This window comes from Giraffa tippelskirchi, chromosome 6 (assembly GCF_054371585.1).
Source record: "Giraffa tippelskirchi isolate mGirTip1 chromosome 6, T2T-mGirTip1v1.2.pri, whole genome shotgun sequence".
Classification (NCBI taxonomy): Eukaryota; Metazoa; Chordata; class Mammalia; order Artiodactyla; family Giraffidae; genus Giraffa; species Giraffa tippelskirchi.
In genome coordinates, this window is record NC_137280.1 from 15,726,312 (window position 1) to 15,738,663 (window position 12,352).

The window sequence follows — 12,352 nt, forward strand, 5'->3', positions numbered from 1 at the left end:
ATTTCAATTTGTTTTAAAGATGCATATTTATATACATATTTGATATTTTAGTGGACCATTCATTAGTTTATTCAATACTTAAATACATAAATTTTTAAAATATTAATGAAGTTATTTTTCAAAAACTGATGTGAGGAATTTCTGTTTTAAATTGGTCCACTTGAATGAACTATCCAAGTCTCATTACCAATTTAGCTATCCAGAAACACTTCATGTAGCACTTTTTATCCTGAAGAAAGCAATGTTCCATGTCCAGGATTCTTTTGAAGCCTTTAAATAGTAACCATGTGGGTAAGAAAACAGAGAAAATATGAATAACCATAACATTAACATTCATCAGGAAGAGAAGCAGTAAGGTAAAGGTGACCAGTTGCATTCCTGGATTCTGAAGTGAAGGTCTATTTGCAATGTCTTAATTGGAGGGACAAAAAAGGGTGTCACCAGGCAGCTTTCCAAGAAATTAGGTCAAGGAAAAGTTAAAGACATCATAAGTTAAAAATTAAAGAAGTAATATATTATGTCTTTCTGTAGTGTTCATGCTTTCTCTGTTAATACTAAAATTAATCCTTTTTAATAAGGTAACTCAAGTGGCAGCCAACTCTTAGCAGTTTTAGCATATATGTGAATTTCAATGATTGCCCAATTTTAGCATTTCAGCAATGCCTGAAGTTGTTATGGATATAATGTGTTTTCTTCTCTAAGAAGACAAAAACATTTGATTTTTAAAAATTTATAGCACCACAACTTTTAATTGTTTACTGTTTCATGTGAAAGTCATAAAGCATTGTTACATGTGCTAATGTTCCTTTGTATGGAAATCATATGGAATTTAAAGTAAACAAAGAATTTTGTTTCACTCTTTAAAAACATATCATGTTCAGAGGATGATGTCTCTGCTTTTTAATACACTGTCTAGTTTTGTCATAGTTTTTCATACAAGCAGTTAGCATCTTTTCATACTTAATCTTTCACAGTCTATTTAGCAGTAATATTTTATCACTTCAAGAAAATGTAGAAACCTTTTAATCATAAAGGTCCCTTTCCCCTTCCCCATTTTTGTTATAGTTATCATATATATTACTTTTGCACTTACTGAAAATCCTACCGGATAAGATTTTGACCTTTGTGTCCGTAATCTTACATACTTTAAAGAACTAAAGAGGAGAAAACTAGTATATTTTATAAATATTTCCCAGTTATTTACCATGTCCAGAGATCTTCCTTCATTCCTAAAGTTCTGAGTTTTTCTCTGGTGCATTTTCCTTCAACATTAAGAACTTCTTTAGCATTTCTTTGAGACAGACCTGCTAGCAACAAATTCTCTTCAGTTTTCCGTTACCTGGTAGTATTTGTTTCCTCTCATTCCTGAAGGATATTTTTACTGGATATAGAATTCTAAGTTGATATTTCTTTCTTTACTTCAGAGATATTGTTCCACTGTCTTCTATTGTCTCTTCTTTCTTATGATAAATGCATGATAAATCCAACCCTTGCTTCCATAAATACAGTGTGTTGGTTTTCTCTCGTTGCCTTTAAGATTTTTTTGTTTAACTTTGGTTTCCTGAGTTTTAGTATATGATGTTTCTGGTCTAGATTTCTTTAAATTTATCTTGTTTGAGGTTCTCTGAGTTTCTTGACTCTGTAAATATTTTTAAATTAAATTTAGGAACTTTTTAGCTATTATTTCTTTCTGTACCAATCTTTCTTCTCTCCTTTTAGGACTCCATGGTTAAACTTTTTTACATTATTCTTCAGATTCATGAGACTCCATTCATGGTTCATTTTTTCCCCCCTCTCTGTTCTTCATATTAAATAGTTTCTGTTGGATTTTTCTGTTGTAATATTTCCATTTGATTATTTTTTATAGTTTCTTCTTCACTTCTGAGAACCTCTGTATTTCCATTCATTTCAAGCATGGTTACCTGTATCTCATGAAACATAGTACCTCCATAAAATCTTAAATGCTTGTGTCACTGCCACCATAGCACAGCCACTGCACTACTTCACGCACTCACACACATGCACCCTACCCTAGGGGCAAAACCAGGAGAGAAAAAAAGAAAAATAAAAAGCAGGTGGTTTCCCCAACAGTCTTGAAAACCACATGGGCCTTATCTGCCAGATGAGGTTTCTGTTGGACTTTTGGCTATTCCTACCATCACTGTGCGCCACAACTTAGAACTCACTCTCAAATCAGAGTTATAAGGAAAAAGACGAAAAACAAATGGAAAATTCACCGCTGTTGGATCACATCTACAAGTTTAACTTCCCTCCCCAGTCTGTATTGTTCTTGTTTACTTTTCAGAGTTGTCAAGTATTTGTCCTTTTTCTTGAGTTAGTTTAAGCAGCATGAGGATTGGACTGTAGTGAGCTTATTCCAATTTTGGCTGGCACCAGAAATCCTGCAATTTTAAGATAATGAAAATATTTTCTGGTCCATTAGCAGAGGCATGGTTTTCTGAGAAACTTAATACAGGAGTTCCTCTAAAAGTGATACTTTAATATCTTTACATCTATGAGCAGTTAAATATATTATAGTGAATAATAACTGCTCCCAGGGAGTTGTCAGCATTAACTTGATCCTACCCTTGTCACCATTAAGCAAAGAACATACCCCAATACTCAAAGAGTGGTAATAGTGTTCTCTCAATATGTTTCTTAGGGATATTCTTTCATATATTATAACATCGAGTTAAAAGAGGAAATGCTGTAAAACTCATTGTTCCTTATGTCAATCTGCCTTCTCAGCATATGTGGCTGTATATATACACATATGTGTGTATCATATATACGATTTATGCACATATATATTTAAAAACCTAGTTATATATGAGACGCCAGCTAGAATAAAATGGAATCTACATGTATACCTGTATCTGCATTTGTTTGAGAAAACTGAAGTGAAATAAGAGTGATGAGAATTGCTTATGATTTTGAAAGTGTCGTTAATAAAATATAATCCCCAGTCTGCCTAATTTAGTGATTTTTAGTAGCATGCATGCTAAGTCGCTTCAGTCGTGTCCATGTGTTTTTTGTCTTTCTCCATACTTTTTAAAAAATGGCAAATTATTTGAAGTATAAATTATCAACTTGAATTTCTTTTATAAATATTGGCACTAATAATCTACAAATGATTTCCCATCTAGTCCAAGTAGATAGTACATCTGTAAGTCAACAGGTTTCTTTTCAAAATATTAAAATATGGCCTTTCTCCATGCCCTTCTAACTTAGAGCAATGTCTAACAGAAATGAGATCTTCTGCCAGCATCTTTACATGTAGCTACTGAGCGTGGCGGCTGCGGCTGCGGCGGCGCACTGAGTGTGGCCAAGAGGAGCTACCCCGGGCCAGAGGTCAGGGGCGGCGGCAAGGACAGAAATGGTAGGGACCTAACAGAAGCAGAAGATATTAAGAAGCAGTGGCAAGAATATACAGAAGAACTGTACAAAAAATTTCTTCACGACCCAGACAATCACAATGGTGTGATCACTCACCTAGAGCTGGACATCCTGGAATGTGAAGTCAAGTGGACCTTAGGAAGCATCACTACAAACAAAGCTAGTGGAGGTGATGGAGTTACAGTTGAGCTATTTCAAATCCTAAAAGATGATGCTGTGAAAGTGCTGCACTCGATATGCCAGCAAATCTGGAAAACTCAGCAGTGGCCACAGGACTGGAAAAGGTCAGTTTTCATTCCAATCCCAAAGAAAGGCAATGCCAAAGAATGCTCAAACTACCACACAATTGCACTCATCTCACACGCTAGTAAAGTAATGCTTAAAATGCTCCAAGCCAGGCTTCAGCAATATGTGAACTGTGAACTTCCAGATGTTCAAGCTGGTTTTAGAAAAGGCAGAGGAACCAGAGATCAAATTGCCAACATCCACTGGATCATCAAAAAAGCAAGAGAGTTCCAGAAAAACATCTATTTCTGCTTTATTGACTATGCCAAAGCCTTTGACTGTGTGGATCACAATAAACTGTGGAAAATTCTGAAAGAGATGGTAATACAAGACCACCTGACCTGCCTCTTGAGAAACCTGTATGCAGATCAGGAAGCAACAGTTAGAACTGGACATGGAACAACAGACTGGTTCCAAATAGGAAAAGGAGTACGTCAAGGCTGTATATTGTCACCCTGCTTATTTAACTTATATGCAGAGTACATCATGAGAAACGCTGGGCTGGAGGAAGCACAAGCTGGAATCAAGACTGCCGGGAGAAATATCAATAACCTCAGATATGCAGATGACACCACCCTTATGGCAGAAAGTGAAGAAGAACTAAAGAGCCTCTTGATGAAAGTGAAAGAGGAGAGTGAAAAAGTTGGCTTAAAGCTCAACATTCAGAAAACTAAGATCATGTCATCCAGTCCCATCACTTCATGGCAAAGAGATGAGGGAAACAGTGGAAACAGTGTCAGACTTTATTTTTGGGGGCTCCAAAATCACTGCAGATTGTGATTGCATCCATGAAATTAAAAGACGCTTACTCCTTGAAAGGAAAGTTATGACCAACCTAGACAGCATATTAAAAAGCAGAGACATTACTTTGCCAACAAATGTCCATCTAGTCAAGGCTATGGTTTTTCCAGTGGTCATGTATGGATATGAGAGTTGGACTATAAAGAAAGCTGAGTGCAGAAGAATTGATCCTTTTGAACTGTGGTGTTGGAGAAGACTCTTGAGAGTCCCTTGGACTGTAAGGAGATCCAACCAGTCCATCCTAAAGGAGATCAGTCCTGGGTGTTCATTGGAAGGACTGATGTTGAAGCTGAAACTCCAGTACTTTGGCCACCTGATGCGAAGAGCCGACTCATTGGAAAAGACCCTGATGCTGGGAAAGATTGAAGGCGAGAGGAGAAGGGGATGACAGAGGATGAGATGGTTGGATGGCATCACCAGCTCAGTGGACATGAGTTTGAGTAAACTCCGGGAGTTGGTGATGGACCAGGAAGCCTGGCACGCTGAAGTCCGTGGGGTCGCAAAGAGTCGGACATGACTGAGCGACTGAACTGAACTTACATGTAGCAGCTGTATTATTGGCAATTCTCATTTAAATAAAGATGTATGTAGTTGTTTTAACATAATCATATTAGTTGTGTTTATAAATATTTAAAAGTTGGTATTTGTTTTGTTTAAGGTAATGGAGTCCAGATTGGATAATTGCCTCATATCTTGACTATGCAACCCAAGGCAGCCTCAAAAAGTCATTTTTCTTCTTGTTTGTTTGGGGCTTTTTGTTTGTTTTTGAAGAAATGACTCTGCCATCTGGTCAATTGTGAAGGACTTGGAACCACTCTGAGGGAACTTCACTATTCCTGCCCCACTTCCACTATACTTCCTCAGTATGCAGTCATTCGAGGATCTTATTACTCATTTATGGGTGCTAGAAACTAACAAAGTAGTTTGAAAACATTACTTTTGCCCTCTTGCAACCTTTTTATCTTATGTAATTTTTCAGGCATTAGCCAAACTAAAATAGAAATTACAGTTGATTAGAACTTATCTTGGGGCTTCCCTGGTGGCTCAGAATCTGCCTGCCAAGCAGGATACATGCATGGGTTTGACCACTCGGTCAAAAAGATCCCCTAGAGGAGGAAATGGCAACCCACTCCAAGTGTTCTTGCCTAGGAAATCCCATGGTCAGAGGAGCCTGGTGGGCTACAGTTGAGGGATGTCACGAGGAGTTGGACACGACTTAGAGACTAAACAACAACAACAAAGAACTTACCCTGCTGAAAAAGCAGGTTATAACACAACTCTTGTGCAAAATCCATGTCATAATGCCTCTACTAATGGGCCCTTTCTTCATTGTAAGTTTTCATAACATTACAGTTATGACTTTAGGTTCAGTTAAGAGGCAGATGTGTAATAGAGTTTATTAAGCAGTCAAGATTTGAAGTGAGTTCTGAGTTCTGATCCCAGCTCTGCTGCATACATCTGTGTAACCTTGGGCAAGTCAGTTAATCTCTCTAAACCTCAGTTCCTTATCTTTAACGTGGGATATACTGGTAGCAACCTCCTGGGGTTGCTGTAAGGATTAAATGATATATATGAAGCTTTTAGCTAAGTATGTAGTACAGAACTCGGTGAATGTTACGGTTGTTGTTGCTTTTTTCATCACTGCTAATATCTTTAAGCTGATTTTAAAACAGTGGTTGTAATTGGCTAAAAAAAACTTCACATTATTTCAGTTCAATTATAGCTATTGTATAGTTTGAGGATTTTCAGTTATAGCAATTGGCTTTTTTACTCTTTCATGGGTAGGTCTGCAGAAAATGTGCCAAAGATATTTGAGTAAACCAACAGTTAGAAAATCATAAACTGACTTGTAACACCTCATAAATCATATCTTGATTTCATTTAGTTCTTGTGAGTTTAAGAGAAGGCTTGAATTACATGTCTCTTTAGAATTAACAGTGTTGCTAATATCCTGGAAAGGCTTAGAATTAACCTGTGACTTTAATGTCATAATGATCACAACTTGAACATTTATCTGAAAATTTAGCTGCTAGGAAAATTTCTTGTTGGCCAGTAATGTGAAATGAAATTATTGCTTTGAGAGGACTCAACAAGTAAGTTGGTCTTTTAAATGGGAAAAAATGTGAGGCACTCTTGTATGTCACTCAGGGAGAGTTGTGGTGAGAAAGTTAAGTAAGAAGTGACCCAGCCAGTGGGAGGATTTATGTATGGTGAAGAGTTTGGGAATGGAAATCAGAAGCTTAGACTTTTAGTCATGGCTCTAATGCCAAAGCTCTTTCATGCAGATGACTGAGCTTCTTGGTGCTTTAATTTCCTTTTCTCTAAGATGGGTATAGGCATACCTCAGAGATACTGTGACTTTGGTTCTAGAACCACTGCAATAAAGCAAATATTGCAGTAAAACAAGTCACAAGAACTTTTTGGTTTCCCAGTGCATATAAAAATTATGTTCACACTATAGTATAGTCCCTTAAGTGTGCACTAGTGATATATCTAAAACGCAATGAACATGCCTTACTTTAAAAATACTTTAGTGCTAAAAATGCGAACCATCATCAGAACCTTCAGTGGGTCCTAATCTTCTTGCAGGTTTAGTGTCTTTCCTCTTTGTTGTTCATGATGGTGATTACTGAAGGTTTGAGTGGCTGTGGCAGCATCTTAAAATAACGTAACAGTGAAGTTGGCCATGATGATTGACTCTTCGTTTCATGAGTGATTTCTCCATAGCATGCAGTGCTGCTTGATAGCATTTTACCCTTGTAGAACTTCTTCCAAAACTGGAGTTAATCCTCTCAAAACCTGCCGCTACCTTATAACTAAGTTTATGTAATATTCTAAGCCCTTTCTTGTCATTTCAACAATCTTCATGGCATCTCCATTTCAAATCACTTTTTTGCTCATCCATAAGAAAAAAATCCCTCATCCGTTAAAGCTTTATCATGAGATTGCATCAGTTTAGTCACATGTTCAGGCTTCACTTCTAATTATTATTCTCTTGCTGTTTCCACCACATCTGCAGTTCCTTTCTCCACTGAAGTCTTGAACCCCTCAGCGTCATTCATGAGAACTGGGATCAACTTCTTCCCATTGTTGATATTTTGACCTCTTCCCACTAATCACAAATGTTCTTATTGGCATCTAGAATGGTGCACCCTTTCCAGGAGGTTTTAATTTACTTTACCAGATTCATCAAAGAAATCACTATTTATGGCAGTTATAGCTTCACGAAATGTATTTTTTAATAGTAGAACTTGAAAGTTGAAATTACTCCTTGATCTATGGGCTACAGAATGTATATTGTGTTAGCAGACATAAAAACAACATTGATCTCATTATACATCTCCAGTAGAACTCCTGGGTAACCAGGTGCATTGTCAATGTGCAATAATGTTTTGAAAGGAATCTTTTCTTCCCTAAGCAATAGATCTCAACAGTGGGCTTAAAATATCCAGGAAACCATGTTGTAAACAGATGTGCTGTCATCCAGGTTTTGTTCCATTTATAGAGCACAGACAGAGTGGGTTTAGCTTAATTCCTAACGGCCCTAGAATTTTCAGATTGGTAAATGAGCATTGGCTTCAAATCACCAGCTGCACTGACCCCTAATAAGAGAATCAGCCTTTGAAGCTTTGAAGCCAGGAATTAACTTCTCCTCTTTAGCTATGAAAGTCTTAGATGGCATCTTCTTCCAATATAAGGCTGTTTTGACTACATTGAAAATCTGTTGTTATGTGTAGCCACCTTCATTAATTATCTTAGCTTCTGGATCTTGCTATCAGATCTTCTAGATAACTTGCTACAGCTTCTAAATTAGCATTTGCTGCTTCACCTTATACTTTTATGTTCTAGAGTTGGCCTCTTTCCTTAAATCTCATGAACTAACCTCTGTTAGCTTCACACTTTTCTTCTGCAGCTTCCTTATCTCCTTTGGCCTTTATAGAATTGAAGAGAATTAAGACCTTTTTCTGGATTAGGCTTTGGCTTAAGAAAATGTTGTGACTAGTTTGATCATCTATCCACTGAAACTTTCTCCTATTAGCAATAAAGTTGTTTTATTTTCTTATCATTTATGTGTTCACCGAAGAAGCACTTTTAATTTCCCTCAAGAACTTTTCCTTTGCATTCACAGCTGGGCTAACTGGTCCAAGAAGCCTAGCTTTCGGCCTCTCTGGGCTTTCAGTGTGCCTTCCTCACTAAGCTTTATCATTTCTAGTTTTTGATGTAAAGCGAGAGATGTCCAACACTTCCTTTCATTTGAATATTCGGAGTCCACTGTAGGGTTATTAATTGGTCTAATTTCTATATTGTTGTATCTCAGGGAATGGGGCTTCTCTGATGGCTTAGCAAGTTAAAGAACCTACCTGCAATGCATGAGACACATGAGATGCAGTTTCAATCCTTGGGTCAGGAAGATCCCCTGGAGAAGGAAATGGCAATCCACTCCAGTATTCTTGCCTGGAAAATCCCATGAACAGAGGAGCCTGGTGGGCTACATCAGTCCATGAGGTCACAAGAGTCGGACACGACTTAGTGACTAAACCACCACCACCAGTATTCTTGCCTGAGATATTTCATGAATAAAGGAGCCTGGCAGTCTACCTCCATGGGGTCACAAAGAGTTGGACATGATAATAGCAACTGAGCACAGAGAATGGGGGGCCAGAGGAGAGAAAGAGAGATGGGGGAATGACCAGTGAGTGGCACAGTCAGAACACATACAACACTTCATTATCTTATATGGGCATGTTTTGTGGCACCCTACAACAATTGCTGAGCTCACATGCTCTACTGTTAGAATAGTAACATCAAAGATCACTGATCACAGATTCACCACAACAAATATAATAATGAGAAAAATTGAAATATTGGAAACTTACCAACATGTGATGACACAAAGACACAAAATAAGATAATGCTTTTGGGAAAATGGCACCAATCAACTTGCTCAACAGAGTTGCCACAAACCTTCAATTTCTAAAAGAGTCAATATCTACAAAGCGCAATAAAACAAGGTATACCTTTATAATAATATGTGTTTTTTTGTAGTTTGATGGTTTAGTCTGATCTCCAAATGAGATAATATTTGTGAAATACCTTGAAACTATAAAATATTCAACTATAAATTGGGACTTCTGTAGTTATTTGCATTAGAAAGGAGAGCTTAATGGTAATAAGACTTTCCTTTTTGGACATGATTTAAAGATTAGTGTCGTGGCCCTTTTTAACACCAATTGTAATCATCAGCATATACTCATAGTGAAGAAAAAATGAGAAGAATCATTTATAGTCACTGGATTTGCCTTCAGTGTTACAGAACCCAAACTTAGAGCAGAGCAGAGGCTTACATTTCAGATGAATTTGATCTTCCATGAATTTATATGACTACATTTTTTGACTAAACAGCTTCCTCTGTGTCCTTGCTCTGAATTTTAATCAGATGTCATATAAAATACCAGAAACCAACATTAGAATTTATTTATTTATTTTTGGCTGCTCTGGGTCTTTGTTGCTGCCTGCAAGCTTATTTTAGCTGTGGCAAGCAGAGGCTATTCTTTCATTGTGGTGCCTGGACTTCTCATTGTAACTTCCCTTGTTGCAGACCATGAGCCCTAGGGTGCATGGGCTTCAGTAGTTGCAGCGCGTGGGCTCAGCAGTTGCAGCTCATGGACTCTAGAGTGCAGGCTCAGTAGTTGCGGCTTAGTTGCCCCAAGCCATGTGGAATCTTCCCATACCAGGGATCCAACAGTGTGCCCTGCATTGGCAGGCAAATTCTTAACCACTGAGCCACCAGGAAGTCGCCAACATTATTCAACATTAAAATAACAAAAAAATAGTGAAGGGATAAAGCACAATACGAAAGTGTAGAAAATGAAAGGAATTAATTGAGATGATGCTTCACATATTATCTGCTGATTAGCATCATTAAGTGGAAAGAATACACTTTCTTCTAGCAAGCTATGGAAAGTTTGGTTCAAAAAATAAGAACCAGTAGACCCTGGTGATCACACACGCCAATAGCCATTTTAATTTTTTCCTCTTTTCCTTTCTATGAGCTCCACGTTTGGAATTTCAAACCTGGAAATTTCCTTTTCCCCTTCATGTCACATCTTATGAGGTGAAAAAAATGTTTAGAGTTAGTCAAAATGATTAAAGTTAGTAAAATGCCTAAATATTGACAAGGAAACGGTGCCACTGACCATTTATATAGCAATTTAGAATTGAATTTTTGGTTGATTTTCCAGTTTTATCATTGAATTGTTACTGTGTTTTATGGATCTAGGTTCCTTCATGATTTAGTTTTCAGATATTGTAGAAGCCTCGTGGACTAGATTCGCTTCTGTGGTTACATTAAAAAAAAGAAAATAAGATAGCCTTTAAACTAAGGAGCAAAAAATAAATATAGAAAAATATAAGCAACTCAGTAAACCTATAGCTTTGCCTTTTGCATATCCAGTGGTTGGAAGGTAACTATTCTGATAGTAACCACTGATTGAAAGGAGTTATACTTCCAATCATTTTTGAGCATACCAAAACTAAGTATAATAACCATGGCTTCTGAAGGAGGCCCTTGGTAGCTGTAACCATATGAATTTCATACATAGAGGCAAATTGTTCACATACAATAGATCCTCCCAAAATGCTTTTCTTGACATTTTATTCAGTTTATGTAATGGGAAACTTTTGTGTATTTTTGACTGGTAATAAAAGGATCTAACTAAAGAACCATCTAGGAACATTAGTCAATAAAGCCAGAGAGAGGAAAGAAGAGTAGGGACTCTCTAAGCCCTTGCCTGTTACCCTGAGTCCTCTTTAGGTATTTCCTCCCACCCTCCCTCCTCAGGCTAGTTATGAACTCTTCTTGATCTTCCTTAAAAATAAAGCCCTGTGAAATTGAAATCCTGATGGACTCACTATATTTACTTATAAATTATTTTAAAGTGTCATTTCAGTCTCCTTTGTATAAAGGTTGATATACCCAACCACCTTTGTAAAAGGAGTCTCTAACTTCTAGTTTAAAAAATGAAAAGGAGTCAACTTTGGCTTTCAAATTGCACATCCTTGACTCACTTGTGGGCCAAGCATTTCTAAAGGATGAGAAAGAAGCTGAGAATACAGTTTTGATAACTATCAGAACCAAAATGCGAAGAAATTGTCAGGTCTATAATTTCTCCTTAGCAAAGATTATTTTATATGAAAGTAAAATATGTTGACTCATATTTCAGACTTCAATGATTATTATTTGAAAAGTTAAATATTAAGAAGTTTAGTAGCTTTTAAGGTCAAAATTGGGCATATGCAGTGAAGTGACAGTCGCTCAGTCGTGTCTGACTCTTTGCTGTCCCATGGACTGTAGCCCGCCAGGCTTCTCTGTCTATGGTATTCTTCAGGCAAGAATACTGGAGTGGGTTGCCATTCCCTTCTCCAAGGAATCTTCCCTGGCCCAGGGATCAAACCTGAGTCTCCGCATTGCAGGCAGATTCTTTACCATCTGAGCCACAGGGTAAGCCCAAAATGGTGTATAATTTCCACTATTTTTTACCTTTTACTTTATATTCCTCTTATTTTATATAAGCAGTAAAGATTTTTCAAAATTAAAAAACAAAAAACTAAGAAGAATGGATACTTGAAAGCTATACCACACACATACTCCTATTTTGTGTTTAGAAAACTGATAAGTTTTCTAAACTCCTATTTAGAGTTTGTGTTTAAGAAACAAAACAGTGACTGCTTATTGAACATCTGCCATAAAATGTCCATTCAAACAACAGTGCATATATTATCTAATATAATATTCTCCGCTGCTGCTAAGTCGCTTCAGTCGTGTCCAACTTTGTGTGACCCCATAGACGGCAGCCCACCAGGCTCCCCC

The 12,352-nt window shown here is 37.2% G+C and overlaps 1 protein-coding gene and 1 long non-coding RNA gene across 12 annotated transcripts in view; both read left to right on the forward strand.

Moving 5' to 3' along the window:
* VPS13B (vacuolar protein sorting 13 homolog B) overlaps window positions 1-12,352 on the forward strand; it is a 752,042-nt gene that overhangs the window by 534,393 nt on the left and 205,297 nt on the right. The window lies entirely within an intron of this gene.
* On the forward strand, window positions 2,662-12,089 carry LOC145511027 (uncharacterized). Its single transcript, XR_014057404.1, has 2 exons — window positions 2,662-7,999; window positions 11,886-12,089. It is a non-coding gene; the product is annotated as an uncharacterized LOC145511027 (long non-coding RNA).